The sequence below is a fragment of the Hypanus sabinus genome, chromosome 13 (genome assembly GCF_030144855.1).
Source record: "Hypanus sabinus isolate sHypSab1 chromosome 13, sHypSab1.hap1, whole genome shotgun sequence".
NCBI classification, from domain to species: Eukaryota; Metazoa; Chordata; class Chondrichthyes; order Myliobatiformes; family Dasyatidae; genus Hypanus; species Hypanus sabinus.
In genome coordinates, this window is record NC_082718.1 from 83,781,838 (window position 1) to 83,799,517 (window position 17,680).

Sequence of the window (17,680 nt, forward strand, 5' to 3'; positions counted from 1 at the left end):
ATGGGGGGGGGGGGGCGGTGATGGGTTAAGCAGGTGCTACACCTTGCCCAAGGGTGATCTGCAGGCTAGTGGAGGGTAGGAACGCCTTACACCTCCTTTGGTAGAGATGTATCTCCACCTTGCCACCTGAGGTTGACATTACTACGTTAATAATCATCATTAAGAGACTACTAGACAGGTATATGGAGGAATTCAAGGATGAGGGTTACATGGGAGGCAGGGTTTAAGGGTCGGCACAACATTGTGGGCCGAAGGGACTGTACCGTGCTGTATTGTTCTATGTTTTAATAAATAAATATTTCAATTACCATTTTTTTGTAAATAAACAGAAAAGCTTCCTTTTGTGGTAAACTGCCTGTAGTGATGTGACAGAAATTAAGCACCTACCCATTACCAGCAGGTGAGATTTGAGGGTCTTTTTTTAATGACGACCAGTTTTTGGTGGATACTGCCCTGATCCGTCTCCCCACTACTTGCATTTCAAAGGTTCAAACTATGTATACAGAGTACATCTCTGTACAGATGTGTCTGCCTAAATGGCAGCCATGGAACAAAGAAACGCTGTGGAATCTGTTAAAGAAAACATTAAACCCCAAGTGTGAGAAAAGAACAAATCGCGCAAACAGCAAAATGCAGACGGACAGCGTACAGGTTATCAAACCTCAAACCAGGAGTCCAGTAGAGTTCAGTTTAGTTCGGTTCAGCATTGTGCCGTAAGCCCACTGCGGGCTGCAGGGCAAAGCGCTTGGACTTGAGATGGATGAAAATCTAACTCCTTATATTTTTCCATCTTGTTCAGTTCATTTTCCCATTTACCTAAGATATAGTCTTCTCTTCTTTTAATGTTGGTCTTTCAGGTTTTTCCCAATCAGTCAATCATCCATAAATTGGGATAAAGTGGGCAAGCAGCTTTTGCGATGATTGCAGAACCATCTTCTGGAGATAAAGCCCACCAAGGGTGAGGGAAAAGAGTCAATAGAAAGGACCTTCCAAAAGATCTGACCTTGGAGGTAACTTACAGAAGAAAGCAAAGATGGCCAGGTCTGGAATTTGTGCCTACCCCAGGGGACAATGATCAAATGAGTCATCCCAGAGCACAGGACTGTGAGTATGATGCTGTTTCTCCACTGATGCATCGTTGTTGCACATCACGTTTGGCCCAGTCAGTTGCAGAGGCAGATTGGAATGGAGCTGTTCACCAAATTGGACCACAATCAATACATTCAGTCATCCAGTGCAAGAATTCACCTCTCTGCGCTGGCCGGAGTGAGGCAGTCACAGCCTCCACTCCATAGATTCCAATATTGTCCCAGAGACTTCATCAACCATCGAATCAATTTTCCAATGCTTCTTGACATTAATGCTATCATTAGCAGTAAATTAAGCCCTGATGTTAATGCCTTTTGCTTCATTTTGTCCCCAGTGCCTTCTCATCATTGATGCTAGCTCTGGGAAGCCACTTTAGATTCTAACCTAACTCGTGAGCCACAACTCGCATTATGTTCCACCTTGACTTGCAAGGCTGGCACTTGCTGTTTCTTCAAGCTTCGATCTGATCAATTGATATAATTTGTATATGCAAACGATGGTGTACCCAGTGGCAATCAGTTCTTTCGACTTGTGTGGCAAATGATCCTTTTCATGCTTTGTGCATTTTCGAAGATAGAATCCAAGAGGCCTGAACTCATACAGTGAAAAAATGGGCCCCTTCGGCCCACCCTATCGACACTAGCCTTTTTGCACATATGCACTAATCCCACTTGCCCAAATTAGAGCTATCTCTTTTTCTGCCTTGCCCGTTTAACAGCCTCCAATCTGATAAAATGAATATCAATTTCTCCTTAGTTAAAAACAAATTTCTCACCCCTCACCTCTTCTTCTGTTCTCCACTCTAGCCTCTTACCTCTTCCCATCTGCCTATCACCTGCCCCTGGCTCCCTTCCTCCTTCCCTGTCTCCTATGGTCCACTCTCCTCTCCTATCAGATTCCGTCCTCTCCAGCTCTTTACCTTTCTCATCCACATGGCTTCGCCAATCACTTTCCAGCGAGCCTCTTTTCCCTCCCCCCACCTTTTTATTCTGGCATCTTCCCCCTTCCTTTCCAGTCCTGAAGAAGAGTCTTGGCCTGAAGCGTCAACTGTTTATTCACTTCCATAGATGCTACCCGCCCTGTGGAGTTCCTCTAGTATTTTGCGCGTGTTGTTTTGGTTTTCTAGCATCTATAGAATTTCTTGTGTCTATGAGTCAGTCTAAAAGCCTCTTTAACATAGTTATTGTTAAATTACACCTCCACCTCTGCCTGCAAGTTCTAGATATTAACCACACCCTATCCCATTAAAACTCTTACCACCCAACTGAAACCTGTGACCACTTAGTCTTGATATCTCTACCAATGGAAAAAAGACTTTACTTACTCTATCTGTGCCTCTGACAATGTTATTTACTTCAATTAGGTTAACCCTCTGTTTCCTCCATCCCAGGCACATACAGCAAGGTTAACCTATCCCAATCTCTCCTCAGGTTACCAAATAGCACATGGAAATTTATCTCGTGGCCTAGGGCTGCATTTGTTCTACATTGCTCTTGATGGAGACATGTGGAGTGAGGTTCACCCTTCATTTGGAAATGAAGTAGCGATGCTTGTTGCCAACATGGGGAGCTGGAACAGTTATACGATGATGAGGTCACCTGACTGACCATGCAGAGGTCTGGAATGAAGAACCAGAGGAATATGTGTGTGCTGGATCCCACTCTGATAGCTGGAAAACTGAAATTCAATTAATTAAATAATTTTGAGTAAAAATTTAGCCTTACTAATCATGAAACTGCAGATTCTTTAACACCCTGCTGGTGAGGAAAGTTGTTAGTATTAACTGGTCTGACTTCTCAAGGATTCAATATCTACATCAAATGATAGCTGGCCCAGAAAACTAGACAGTGGTATGAAATTGCTGTGTCAATTCAAAACAAAAATAAAATTAACACATTGGCTGACACTGAGCCAAGTCACACACCTTGCTGATGCAGAAAAATATCGGTGCATTTTATCATCCTCGGATCAGATTCCTCACATTTCCTCCACAATATGGACTGGCATCACCACAAGTGGCTGCATCATCATCTGGTATTGGTGGGGGGGGGGGGTACTACACAGCAAGTTGTGAACTCAGTCAGCTCTATCACAGGCACAATCCTCTGTAGCAACCAGGACATCTCCAAGGAGCTAGGCCACAAATAGGTGGCCACCATCATTAAGGACCCCCATCACCCAGAACATGCCCTCTTCTCCTTGCTGCCATCAGGGAGGAGATAAAGGAGCCTGAAGGCACACAGTCAATGATTCAGGAGCAGTTTCTTCCCCTCTGCCATCTGATTTCCGAATGGACACTGAACCCATCAGCACTACCTCAATGATTTTTTTACAGTTCACCTATCCAAGGGCAATTAGTGATTGGCTCAGTTTTCCTCTTGCGTCCCAAAGGCATGTGATCACTAGGTTAAGTCCCTTAGTATGCAAATGAGTGTTCGAATCTGGAGGGGGTTGCTGGGAGTGCAGTACAAATATTAGGTTGTTATTGCCACATGTACCAAGATACAGAGAAAACTTTGTCTTGCATACTGTTTATACAGATCAAATCATCACACAGTGCATCGAGGTGGGGTAAAATTTCAGAATAAAGTGTAAATGCCACTAAAAGCGTAGAATGCAGGTAAACTAGAAAGTGCAAGATCAGAACAAGGTAGATTGTGAGGCTAAGAGGCTATCTTATTGTACAATAAGTCCTGATAACAGCAGGATAGAAGCTGTCCTTGAGCTTGTTGTTATGTGCTTCCAAACTTTTATATCTTCTGTCCAATGGGAGAGGAGAGAAGGGAGAATGTCTGGGATCTTTGATGATGCGGGCTGTTTTACTGAGGCAGCAAGAGGTATCAACAGAGTCTACAGAGCAGAGGGAAAGCCGGTTCCTCTGATGTGCTGAGGGGTGTCTGGAGCTCCATGCAGTTCCTTGCAGTTATGTGTTGAGCGGTTGTCATACCAAGCTGTCATGCATGTGAAGGGTCTCAGCCCGAAATATTGACTGCCTATTCATTATTATAGATGCTGTCTGGCCTGCAGAGTTGCTTGGGATTTCCAGCATCTACTGAGAATGAGAATGCTTTCTGTGGTGCACTGATAGGATTGTCTTGGGTTGATGGGAACCGGATGGGTTCGGGTAAGATTGGCATAAAGATGGGTGCTTGATGGGATTGAGGATTTTCTGGCACAAGAGAGTCCACTGATGCTTGAGGCCTTGAACAACACACAAAAAATGCAGGAGGAATTCAGCAGATCAGCAGCATGCACGGAGGGGAATGAACAGCAAACATTTGGAGGTGAGATCCTTCATTAGGACTGGAAAAGAAAGAAACAGAAGCCAGAATAAGAGGAGATTTACTGACATTTCGGTTTTAGCCAATGTACTCAGTCTGGCTGGCTGTGGACTGTCGCTATAAGCAGCTCTTTTATATCTAAAATAAATAAAGCACCAAGAGGTAGTTTCAGTGAAAAGGTAATGAATGGATGTGTTGGAATGCAGGGAAGATGCAACAGTCTGATCAGATTGCAATCAGCAAGCCTTTCCATGTTAATCAGCAGTTAAAGAAAATGTTTTGTTTTCTTTAGATTAACACGGATCGTTCAAATTCTTCACTGGAAACCAAGCGTACTCTGTTAATGTGTTGAATTACACAGCCACGGTGGGGTTCTTTTCTCGCCCCCCCCCCCCCTCCCCGTTCAAAGGAAGAGACTGCAGAACAATATGTAAATGTTTCAGGAAGGGAAGCAGCAGAGAGATGGGGCTGCAGCATTTAGTATTCAGGTGCTGTAACCAGAAGCCAATTAATCAGACTGGTGGCAGGAGCGATGCAGAGAGGATGAGTTCAGCCTTCATGTTGATGAGCCTGGTCCGGGGCAAGCGGTGCTGCACCTGAGCTCATGGTTAGAGATGCAGAATATGGGATCATGGGAATAGCTTCAATCCTTTGTCTTCTTGTGGAGGATGTAAAATGTCAGGCAGCGAGGGCTGGGCGTGTAATATCTACTTTAAACAATTCAAGCAACGGGTTCCCTGCTTAACTCTTTCCAGCACACCCTGTAAGATTTCTAAATTCGTGATTAAAGTCCATTTAAATGTTTGTATAATCTGCACCCTTTCACACCTTTCTACACAGTGGCATTCAAAAGATTATAAATTACTGCGGACTGTTTTACCTTGTGATTGGTTAACATGTCACTTGTTCTGAGAATTTAACAGAGGTAATTATTTTCAAAGGGTTAATACACTTGTTAAAGTATTGGGGAAATGAATTGAAAGCGTGCAGGTTATGATTCCTTCGTGCATTTTTTTCAGACTTGTATCTTTAAGTACATCCAGTTGGGGTTCAAGGTTTTCTCTTACCCCGACTTCTGGTAAAATCATAAGCACAGTGTCCCGTGAGCATCTTCCTTCTCTCCGAGGAAAGGTTTGTAACATAATATCTTCCAAGTGAGGCAGTAATGTGAGGCTTGATGGTGAATCTGTGGAATTCATTGCTGCAGTCAGATGTGGAGGCCAAGGCACTAGATATATTTAAGGCAGAGGTTGATAGATTATTGATTGGTCCAGGGATGACGGGATACAGGGAGAAGGCAGTAGACTGAAGCTGAGAGGGAAAATGGATCAGCCATAATGAAAAGGGGCAGCAGGCTCAAAGGGCCAAATGGCCTAATTCTGCTCCTATATCTCAGGACCTAGTGGTCTTCGCTGAAAGAAAAATGAACGATCGTCAGCAGCAACAGAAAGAGGAAAAGCAATTCTTGCCTGCAGGTGGTAAGGCTTGGACAGGTTTCATGCCAGAGAATTCTGGTCCATACGATTACCAAGCAAAGAAAATATCTGAACACCTACTCTTTGCCACTATTATTAATAACAATGAAGTTACCATGGAGCAGAAAGTTAACTGGACCAATGGGTACAAGAGAAAGGCCAAGTCTGGGTATCTTGGAATTGGCGATTCACCTATCAACACCCATCCACCTAATACCATCTTTAAGTGAGAAGTTAGAACTCAAGAGCCTAATAGCATACTAACCATAAGCAGGGATGAGGGCAGCTCCAACAACAGTCCAGGAGCCTGATGCTAGCGGGGAAAAGCCGCCCGTTTGATTTGCAGCCTGGCAAACCGTCTACCACTTTCAAAATTCATTCCCTCCAATCACAGTGCACCATCTTGGTGGTGCTCACCAAAACACAACAAGCTTTTTGAGGCTAGTGCTGACCCTAAACACAGAAACTCCAAGCAGAAGATCAGGGGAGGTCAGGGGCAATATAATGGTCATCAGATTTCACCACACCTGGCAAGAAGGCATCACAATTCCCTTTCTGGGTCAGAATCCTACAAATCCCCAACTAGTTACAACACCAACACCCGGAGAATGAACACTAGTGCAGTGATATCCCCGCGGACTTCTAGAGAAACAGGCCCATCTGTAAAACTGTTTTGAGAGATGAAATCTACTCAAAGTGCTTTTTTTTTAAATCTTGATTTAGATATGAAGTCAGACATATTAAAAAGTCAGCAATGGAATAGATTTATCTGCTTCAATTCTTTCTGAATCTGAGCTCCTCGAATTCTCTCTGTGGTTCACCTCCTCCTGAACACAGCACAACAAATTCCTCAAGTACGGCCTATTGTGAGGTTTCAGGGGTTAAATGTTTCATTTGGAGCAACCTGCTAAGTAAGTGAAATTCCTTTTGCAGAGGATGGAGGGAATTCACTTTTCAGAATCAGGTTTATTATCCCTGACATACAGCACATAGTGAAATCTGTTGTTATATAGCAACAGCGCAGTGCAAAACAAAATTTACCTGAAGTTACAAAAATTAATAAACAGTGCAAAAGGCAAATAACAAGGTAATGTTCATGGGCTCTGGGACTGTTCAGAAATCTGATGGCAGAGGGGAAGAAGCAGTTTGTACTACACTGAGTGTCGGTCTTCAGTCTTCTGTACCTATGATGGTAGTAATGAGAAGAGGGCATGCCCTCGATGGAGAGGGTCCTGAATGATGGATGCTGCTATTTGAGGCACTCTCTTTTGAAGGTGTCCTCAATGGTGGGAGGGCATTCCCATGATGGAGTTTTCTACAACTGTGTGTGGCCTCCTTTGATCCTACATATTTGAGTGACCATTAGCAGGCTGTGATGCACCCACTCAGAATGCATCTGTAGAAATTTGTTCGGGTCTTTGGTGACATATCAAATCTCCTCAAACCCCTAATGAAGCATAGCCACTGGTGTGTCTTCATGATTCATGTTGCGACCAGGAAAGATCCTGTTTCTAGGGTGCTGAGTATCAATATGAGCCAGGAAGCCCATCCAGTCCCATCGCATGTCACCTCAGAGTTTTTCGAACCCAAATTTCATTTGCAATGCCCCATGTGTGACATCTACCTGAAGGCTGTAGGAATGAGGCAGAAATGTGTGGTGAAGAAGAAAGAAGGGTTTTGCGGTCAGACCATTGCTGAGGTCAGAAGTGAAGGTCTAAATGGGATCTTGGGACAGGGAAGACCCAAGGCAAGTTGACATAAAATTTTTAATCATGGTCAGGATTCGTTGTAGTGGGAATGAAATTAGTGGAGGGTGTAGCTTTGCACATTAAATCAGAACACTAGTTTCTTTGGGTAGGTGGATTTTCCTTGCCTGGTAAGATGTGAAAGTAACATCCTGTATTCAATATTCTCGGTCAATGAGGGGAGGTGGAGTAGTCCACTGAAGCTAGCCCAGCCTGTTGGAATAAAAATCGTTCTGACCATTTTCACTTCATCAGAGCTAAGATCTGTGGAGCTGTGCTCTCACAGCATTGACCCACTACTCAAATTCTGCATCAAACTGACAACCTCATCCAAAGAGCTTCCACTTCTGCTTCTGTGGAGGGTGTCACAGTGTCACTCTTACAGCACTCTCCTGACATTTCAATTAAGGTTCATTATTGGGGCAGAATACAAAGGCAACAGGGAACAATTCTGAACATTCCCAGAGCATAAAACTCACACTGAGGGTTGAAGCTCTCAGGAGAACTGTTTGATTTTCCTGTATGCCAATGCAATGTTGCTATCGCAAGTATCTGACTTTAGATATGCACTCAATTCCAAACCATCCTCACTATACTCTTCATCTAACCTGTGGCCATCTTGAGTGTACAGAAAGCCTTATTGCAGATCCAACTCACCCATCCATTAACCCGGGAATTCTCAAATATAGTCAGTGGAGCTCATTCAGGAGCTTTACTCAGCAGCAAACCTATTCATGGTTCTAAGTAAATGTATTATCAAGGTATTCAGACACAACCACATCTTAATTTGAGATTCTTTTTTTTGCAGGCATTCACAGTAGATACAAAGAAACACAATGGAATCAAAGAAAAACTATACCCAAAGAGCCAGGTAACCAAAGCACAGAAGATAAACTGAAAATCCTAAAAGAGAATCAATCAATAAATAGATAGATAAGTAAACAAATAATATTGTGAATATGAGTTGTAGAGTCCATAGGTCATGGAATCAGTTCAGTGCTGAAGTGAGTGAAGCTATTCACACTGGTTTAGTAGCATGATGGCTGAAGGGTAATAACTGTTCCTGAACCTGGTGGTGTACCTAAAGCTCCTGTACCTACTGCCTGACAGTTGTAGCAAGAAGAGAACATGGTCTAAATGGTGGGGGTCCTCGACGATGAATGCTGCTTTCTTGAGGCAGTGCTCCTCGTAGATGTGTTCAATGTTGGGAAGGGCTTTTCCCGTGTATTGTCCACCCTATCTAACCTGGCAGTTTTCAATGGGACTGCATAAAGCAGCCTTTATTCTACATCCAAATTGCACTGCCTTCATAAGTGGGCTTTACACTACCTTAAACCAGTTCCACAGGCAATGTAGTTGGAGCTTTACCCTACAACGAATCTGACCGGTGCTGGTTCAGGAAATGATCAGGTTTTCAACATTGAGAAAGCTCGGTGTATAAAACGTGCATTGTACTTGACCTCAAAACTTCATTTTATAACTGTACATCATTTCCAATCTTTATTGAATGAACTGAGAATTACTGCTACTCATGCTGGATGCCTGAGGAGAAAAGTCTTATTAGCTCAAGCATTCACAGCCTTGGGAGGTGGGGTGGAGATACATCTCTCCCAAAGGAGGTGGAAGGCACTCCTTCTGTCCACTAGCCTGCAGGTCACCCTTGAGCAAGGTGTAGCACCTGCTTAGCCCCTGATCAGGTTCACATGAAGCCATGGGAGCAGGTGGTGGATGGTTGTACGAGCAGCTGGTGCATGTCATAAGTCCTGGTTATGCGATCACTGACGCCAGGCAGACAACGTCTGAAGAGTATTGACATTGGCTGTGGTCACCCATCTTGTAAGGACGCTGCCCAGAAGAAGGCAATGGCAAACCACTTCTGTAGAAGAATTTGCCATGAACAATCCTGGTCATGAATAAGACCACGATCGCCCACATTATATGACACGCTACATAATGATTTTATTTACTTACTAACATTCAGTGTGAAATAGGCCCTCTGGCCCTTTGAGCCATGATGCCCTGATTTAATCCTCAGCCTAATCACCGGACTATATACAATGACAAATTAACCTAGCAACCAGCACACCTTTGGTTTCTGAGAGGAAACTGGAGCACCCGGAGGAAACCAGATGAGAACATACAAACTTCTTACAGGCAACGGTGGGAACGGTGGGAATTGAACCCAGATCACTGATACTGCAAAGCATTGTGCTAACCACTACACTAACTAGACGATGACGATTCACAGCCTTCACTTTGACGGTGTAAAATACACTAAAAAGACGGAAATGGTGATATGTTGCTGGAGAAAACCTCTGGACCACTGAAGTTTCAAGAGAATCCTGGGGATTATATTTCCCTCCATTCATTCACTGATTCCAGCACTTGGAAAATATATACCCAAGTCCAGAGCAGGAAGTATTGCTTTTCTCACATTGAGTACAGACAACAGAGAGGAATACTGTATATTAATGTGGAATCCATTAAGTATAAAATGAATAGATGGCAGTTTCAACCAATATTCAGTGATGCCATCAACAGTGAAAGTAAATATATCACCTAATACCAGCCCCCACCCCCACTCCTCCTAAAATAAATATGTAATTTTCATCCTAGTATTAAATTGGGTTAAATTAGCTTCCTCGGAGCTGAATTTTACAAGTTCCTAAAGACGGTAATTAATTTCTCTTTATATTATTGCGTGTAAAGTAGAGCCTCTGAGATGGGAGCAAATGTGAGTTTATCAATCACATGTCTGATGCAAGGTTATTACAAGGTTATTTGTTACAGTGAAGGATCAGATTATTCACTACACTGTGTGTATTATAATGTACTTGTTGTTGCATGCGACATTTATTTAGTTGCAAGTCCCACAGGGGTTTCGGAAAGCCATTAAGGTATACAGGATTATGTATATCCATGGCTAGTTTATGTCCTAGCTCGTTACCATGGCGCCAATGGGATTCCGATTTGGAGTGCTGGCAGCTCAGGTGTCAAAGCTTAAAAAATGGGAAAAGGCTCGTTTCCAAAATGAAATAATTTTGTTGTGGAAATTCTGAGCGATTTTGTAATTTCATGCTTGTGTATGATAATTTTATGCTGTCCTGCTTCACGTAACTCAGTGCTGGCAGACATGACAGCTAATAAATACTCTGCTCTCCGTTCTCTATGTATGTATAGGTGTGCGTGTGTGTGTGTGCGCATGCACACATACATTTGTGCATTTGTGTCAGGTGCATTTTATACATGCTATGTGCGGGACCTGTCCAGCCTAGGTCACAACTGCTGCCGACCCCTGCAATGTCAAAGTTTGTATTTTGTCATTTACTTTGGCTGGTAGTGCTGGGTCTGCGAGGGTGCCCTGAAGGGAGAGATAGATACCAGATGCCCAGAGAACTGAGATGGAAACTGGCTTCAGCTGAAGCACCTGCTGCTGTGATGACAAAACCCTACAAGGCCTGCACTTGGAGATAAAATAGAACTTTTTAGATTTTAGCTGTAAATTAAGATGAGTTTTTCATTTCAAGTGTCTTGACCTTTTGTGCATTCAGCGAAGAAACTGAATGGAAATCACTTTGCTGGATGGTAAATTATAGGGATTGCGTATTTTTGAAATTTGCATTTTATCATCAGAGTACTTAACTGTTTGAGAATAATGACAGCCTCTACAAGCTCCAAATAAAACACTGCGGAAGTCAGAAATCTGAAGCTTCAGCAGAAAATGCTGGAAATACGCAGGCAGGTCGGAAAGCATCGAGGGAGAAAGAAACCAATGTCTCAGTTCACTGATGCCGCTTTAGACAAGTGAGTCCAGCATTTTATGCCTTTGTCCCTCAGGATGTAAATGATGTGCAATTTTAATCAAAATTCAGTTACCTTGACATAAAACATAAGCTAGTACAGAGTAGAGTAACGCACACACAAAATGCTGGAGGAACTCAGCAGGACAGGCAGCATCTATGGAAAAGAGTACAGTTAACTTTTCGGGCCGAGACCCTTCATCTGGACTACTCCGCTGGGATCTTGGTCCGAAATCTTGAGTGTTTACTCCTTTCCATAGATGCTGCCTGGCCTGCTGCGTTCCTCCAGCATCCTCTGCGTGTGTTGCTTTGGATTTCCAGCATCTGCAGGATTTTGCAAATCCAATAACGGAGACCTACACAGTAGAGAACAGAAGCAGCTTCTTCAGCCCATAATGTTGTGCCAAAATAGTTAACACAATCCTCTCTGTCTGTACATGGTCTCCATTCTCTGTACATGCATGTTCCTAAAAAACAATTAAATACCTCTAATCTATTTGCCTCCATCAGCACACTCCACAGAACCATTACCTCTCTGCCCTATATCCCTGATTAGAATTTTCACCCTTTCACCTTAAATGCATGCACATTTAGACATTTCAACCCTGGGAAAAAGACAAATTAAGGTAGACCTCTTGGTCAGTATAGGGGAAATGGGCTGAAGGGCCTAGTTCCTTCTATAATTCAGAGTTCCTGAAATGAGGTGAAACCTTGAATCTATTTATTACTAATGACACCCTTGTTTCCCTGGGCTGTGTACGTCTAGGGAATACACACCTGGGTCCTGCCAAATCTGTGAGATTGGGAGGGCTCTCCCACCCCAAACTCCCGTTTGCGTGAAAGCTGTGCGATTTGCTGCCCTGCTACAACTTGGTGCCAAGAAATAATAGACAGCACACTGTTAAAGGAATTATTTTTATGAATGTTAACTAAAGAGTTAGTAAAGAAAAGAAAGAAACAAAGCAAAAAGGGCCCATTATAATTAGACAGTCAAGTGTGTACGAGTTGGGGCTCAACTGTTCCAAAACTCATACTCACCAATCCCCAGCAGACCTCTGCGTCTTGCTCCATCGAATCACGGTCCTTCATCGGGTCAAATTCGATGAGCGGATGTCCCCAGCGTCTTCTCTCTTCATCTCCTGCTGAAGAAAGACCTCAACTCACACCGGCATCAGGCACACAAAAAAACACCAACTCTCCTGATTGGACGGCTCACATTCCAAAGCACCCCTTATCTCCAACTGTAACTCAAACATTGCAAGACCGTTATGTTAGCAGTGAAACCTTTTCCAGGGTGTTGCACTAATTTCACTTCACATGGCTTAATGTTTCCAAACATCAAGCTGTGGATTGAACGTTTATAATGTGTTTCTTATTCTACAGTTTCTAATGCCTCTCTCAAATTCCCCTCCGATATCCCCTTTCCTCTCAAGGCCCAGCAGTCACATTCGTAACTCCATACAACTCTGTTTAGGCCACACCTGGAGTATTGCACACAGTTCTGGTCGCCCCACAACAGGAAGGATGTTGAGGCCTGGGAGATAGGCCAGAGGTGGTTTACCAGGATGCGGCCTGGTTTAGAGAGCATGTGCTATCATGAAGGGCTGGAGAAACTTGGGTTGTTTTCTCTGGCGTGCCAGAGGCTGAAGGAGATCTGATTGAGGTTTATAAGATTATGAGAAGCAGAGACAGAGTGGACAGAGAGCATCTGTTTCTCAGGGTTATAATGTCTAATACCCGAGGGAATGCATTGAAGGTGAGAGGGGGATGTGGGAGGTAAGCTTTTTACTCAGAGAGTGGTAGATGCCTGGTATGGGGGTAGATGTATGGATTGGCACATGGAGGTAAGGAAGATGCAGGGATATGGACATGGTGTAGGTAGGAGGGAATAGTGTTTTGGTGTTTCTGATTTGATTTTTAGCTGGTATCAATATAGTTTGGCACAGCATTGTCCATGAATGGCTCGTTCCTCTTCTTCTATGTTCTATGTTTTATGTAAGGTCACTGTGACATCACACCAAGAGTCCACTCTTCGTGTAGGACTCAGCAACCAAATCCACCCTGAAGATATTGCAAGCTCAGTACTGTCTGATTCCAGCAAGGATCACAGGGTGATGATCAAGGGACGTAAAGTGATTGGCGGTTTCCCCTCTGTCTTCCACAACTACAAACCACTCTGGTACTCCTGCAGTTTGGCTCTGTTCAGTACGGCCCAGGAACTGACACTCCAGTTGGTCATCCCATGCTAGTGGGTACAACAGCAGGCAGACCATTCATCCACTGAGACCTGAATTGTTGTTCATTGAAATAATTTGTCCTTTGATTGTGAACAGTGTCAACTCTCTGCTCATGGAACTTACCGCACTCTCAATCCCCATGCTATCAAATGCTCTGGACACGGACAAAAGTATTGGTTCAGGTACTAGACCAAGGTCAGTCGTTCACTGACGAGAGAATCAGCCTCAACTGTGACCTTATCCACAGAGTAGCAATCTGCTGTTGTCCACTGGTTCAGTTGAATATAATTTTGGGCCAGTTGAGTTAGTTCCCAATGACCATCCAGACTGTTATCCCAGGGAACACTGGTTTTCAGATGAGATTGAGAGAATATTGTGGAGTTTGGTGACTCAGATGAAGTTCAGTGTGATCTGACTCCATCTGTTGTTTATGGGTCAGGAGATCAATGGGGGACCTTCACCAGAAAGAGAGCAACTGTGCAAGAAGGAGGCTCAGAGCCAGTCAGCAGTGGCACAGAGCCTGGATCATAGGAAGCAATGATATGACCACAGCGACTATAGCTCCAACCATGTGATCAACCCCCATCATTTATAATATATTTTTGACCTCTGACCACCACTGGCCCTGGATAATGTCTCTGGTTGTGAGCCTCCTTCTCGAACCGCTGCTGTTGCTCTGGTGAAGGTAATCCCACTGAGGTCCTGACCTCAGAACCAAGACATGGAGTCAGATCCCATTGGTCTTAGTTAGGGCTACCATGTTCAACAAAATTCTCTCAATCTCATCTAAAGCCAGTTTTCCTTGGGATAACATTCTGGATGGTTAGAGGCACTTAACCCAACTGTGGAGGTCACAATTGAGCCTGATTCTCTCCTCAGTGAAAGTCTACACACACCTCCTTTTCACGAGTGACCTTGAGCTGGGACCTGATCCATCGCTTTCATCCATCTTCTGGTACCCTCAGGCCAATTGTAGCATCTTCCCTGAAACAGACAACTCAGTGGAGGCTGAGGACCAGACCTAGAAAAGTCGTTTTAACAGGACAAGCGATTAATACTTCATGGTTCTCCATTGTTGTGCATTTGTTTGAAGAAATGTATCCAGGACATCTTCAGGATGCAATGCCTTGAAAAGGCAGCATCCATCATTAAGGACTCCCATCACTGATGTAATGCCCTCTTCTCATTGCTACCATCAGAAAGGAGGTACTGGAGCCTGAACTCAACAATTCAGGAACTGTTTATTCCCCTCTGCAATCCAATGTGGATACTATAGAGAGAGTTCAGAGGAGATTTACAAGATGTTGCCTGGATTGGAAGACATACCTTATGAGAATAGGTTGGATGAACTTGCCTTTTTTCCTTGAAGCGACAGAGGATGAGAGGTGACCTGATAGAGATGTATAAGGTGATGAGGGGCAATGATTGCGTGGATAGCCAGAGGCTATTTCCCAGGGCTGAAATGGCTAACACGAGAGGGCATAGATTTAAGGTGCTTGGAAATAGGGACTGAGGGGATGCCAGGGGTAAGTTTCTCACATAGAGAGTGGTGTGTGTATGGAATGTATTGCTGGCGATGGTAGAAATGGATACACAGGGTCTTTTAAGAGCCTCTTAGATAGGTACATGGAGCTTAGAAAAATAGAGGGCTATGGGCTTGGGAAGTTCCAGACAGTTTCTAGTGTATGTTACATGGTCGGCATAACATTGTGGGCCAAAGGGCCTGTAAAGTGCTGTGCACTTCTATGTTCTATGTTCACCCCTGAACGGGTGTTGAACCTCTGAAGGTAGCTACTATCATCCTTAGACAAGATTTGGTCTTGTGGTCCAGCAGCTCGAAGACTGGAGTAATCACAGATGTTAAGCAGTGTGGATGGAAGGTGCAGATTTTCCCAGTAGAGGCTGGCTGCAGAGAATCTGAGGCTACATCCATGTTCAGATTGCTGAAGGGATTGGGAGTCCGAGGCCAGGGCCAGCGGCAAGCTATAAAAGATCTCTCGGAGGCAGCTGAGCGAAGCAGACACTGGTTATGGATGAAGAGGAGTGACAGCAGCTGGGCCCTAGAATGAGCCATGGGTGGCCAGATGTGAAGTAGGGTGCACCAGGGATGCCGGGTCCCACTGTAGTGGGCTGAAATTGATGAAACATCTAAGAAGGATGGGTGCCCATCCGATGGCCCCTGGAAGCATCTGCCACCCACCAAGCCTCACCTCAAGATCTTTACGCCATGACCCAAGTTAGGATCTGCTTATCAAAGGGATTGAAACCCCCTAGTCCTATGAGCTCAAACCTTGAACACTACCTCACTCACTACTTCTTTTATTTTTATTTTTGCAACACTTATTTGATTTAACTATTATATATATATACCGTAAATCATTGGTTTTTCTTCTATGTTATGTATTGCCCTGTACTGCTGCTGCAAAGTTAACAAATTTCACAACGTATGGCGGTGATATTAAACCTGATTCTGACTCTGAGAAGTCACTACTAATAACCATTTGTTTGTTGTTAGTCCTCTCCATGCCTCGTGGTGCGTCGGGTGGCAAACTTGCCGTTTCTTTAGCATTTTCTGTTTTTTTATGAGGCCGAGTTACAAGCTCAACGCTCAACCCAGCACAGATGGAAAGCATGCAAGGTGCTGGCTGGATTCGAACCCAGGACTACTTGCCTGATAGTCCAGTGCTGATGCCACCAGCCTGCTAGTGATCATTTGAGTGATTCAAAATTAATTCTTGTGAAATAACGTTAGTTGAAGAAAAAGATGAATGAAGAAACTTATCATTCTTTGTTCTTTCTTTCCAGAGTTTGGAAGTATTAATATGAACAGCATTTAAAGATAACTGCTACATATAAGACAGCACAAGGAGTGGAATTCTATAGGAATCAGATTAAAATTATTAACATTTGATCTCACAAAGGTGTCTACTATTTGTAATCAATTTCTTGCTTTTCACAGTGTGAAGATTGCCTGATCTGTAACCTGTGGGGTTTGCTCTGGGTATTGCTTTAAATAAAGATACTGAGGATGGATGCTGGTGTCCGCCATTTGAATTGTCTCTGAGAGCAGAGCAGGATAAAACTGATCTTCCACTGACGTCTGGTAAGCGCTCTGCAAGCTGAAACTCTATATTCTGGCTGGAAATGAGTTTACCAAAGTCTGATTGGCTGTTGTCATGGCTACTCTGCTCCACTAAAGCCATTTGTCTGTTTTAAAGCTTGAGTACATTACATTGACTACATTTTTCATTTTACCGCCCAGGACAAGGCTCCTCTGTTTCTTCATTGTATAAGATTTAACAATCAGTTACATTCCTTGTCTGAGTATTATAGAGGTTTATCACAGGGGAGGCAAAGAGCAAACAGCTTAAAGGGGCACTGACTTCATTAAAATGGCAGTGGTTGTCAGACATTTATTATGAAGCTGTCAGACCTATTAATTGACAAATATTTGGGCTAAAACCTGGCTCTCCCATGGGCAAATGGATTGCCGGTGTATTTGCTCCAACATGTTAAGGAAAAGACCTTCTTCTTCACCAGTTACTGGCTCTGTGCTTTTCATTTGGACTTTCAGGTCCTGTTCCCTCTGCTGTTCCTTCTCCGGAATCAGCAACACGGGTGCAGGCCTTTCGTCCCATCTGGCCCATGCTGGGCTTCGTAATCAGCATGGACATCCTTCCAAGCCTCTTTTGTCTAATTTAATCTACTATGTTAAAGATACACGGGGAGTGTGAATATTTATTGTGCCGAGGTGATGAAGTACTATATAAACGGCCCATACTATCCTGTTCCAACTTCACCCACCGGGGAGGTCTGCCTCATGGATTCTCAAGTTTGTGCAAGTGAAGCCCCCTTCAGACAGGGAGAGCAATGAATATGAAACCTTTAGTGAGATAATGCTTCTGTCACTGAGACCCACTAACTGACAGATCTGGCATTTGCAGAGTCATAGAAAAGTACAGCACAGAAAGAGGCCCTTCGGCAAATGTAGTCTGTGCCAAACAATGTTAAACGGCCTACTCCCATCGACCGCAACCAAACCAAAGTCCTCCA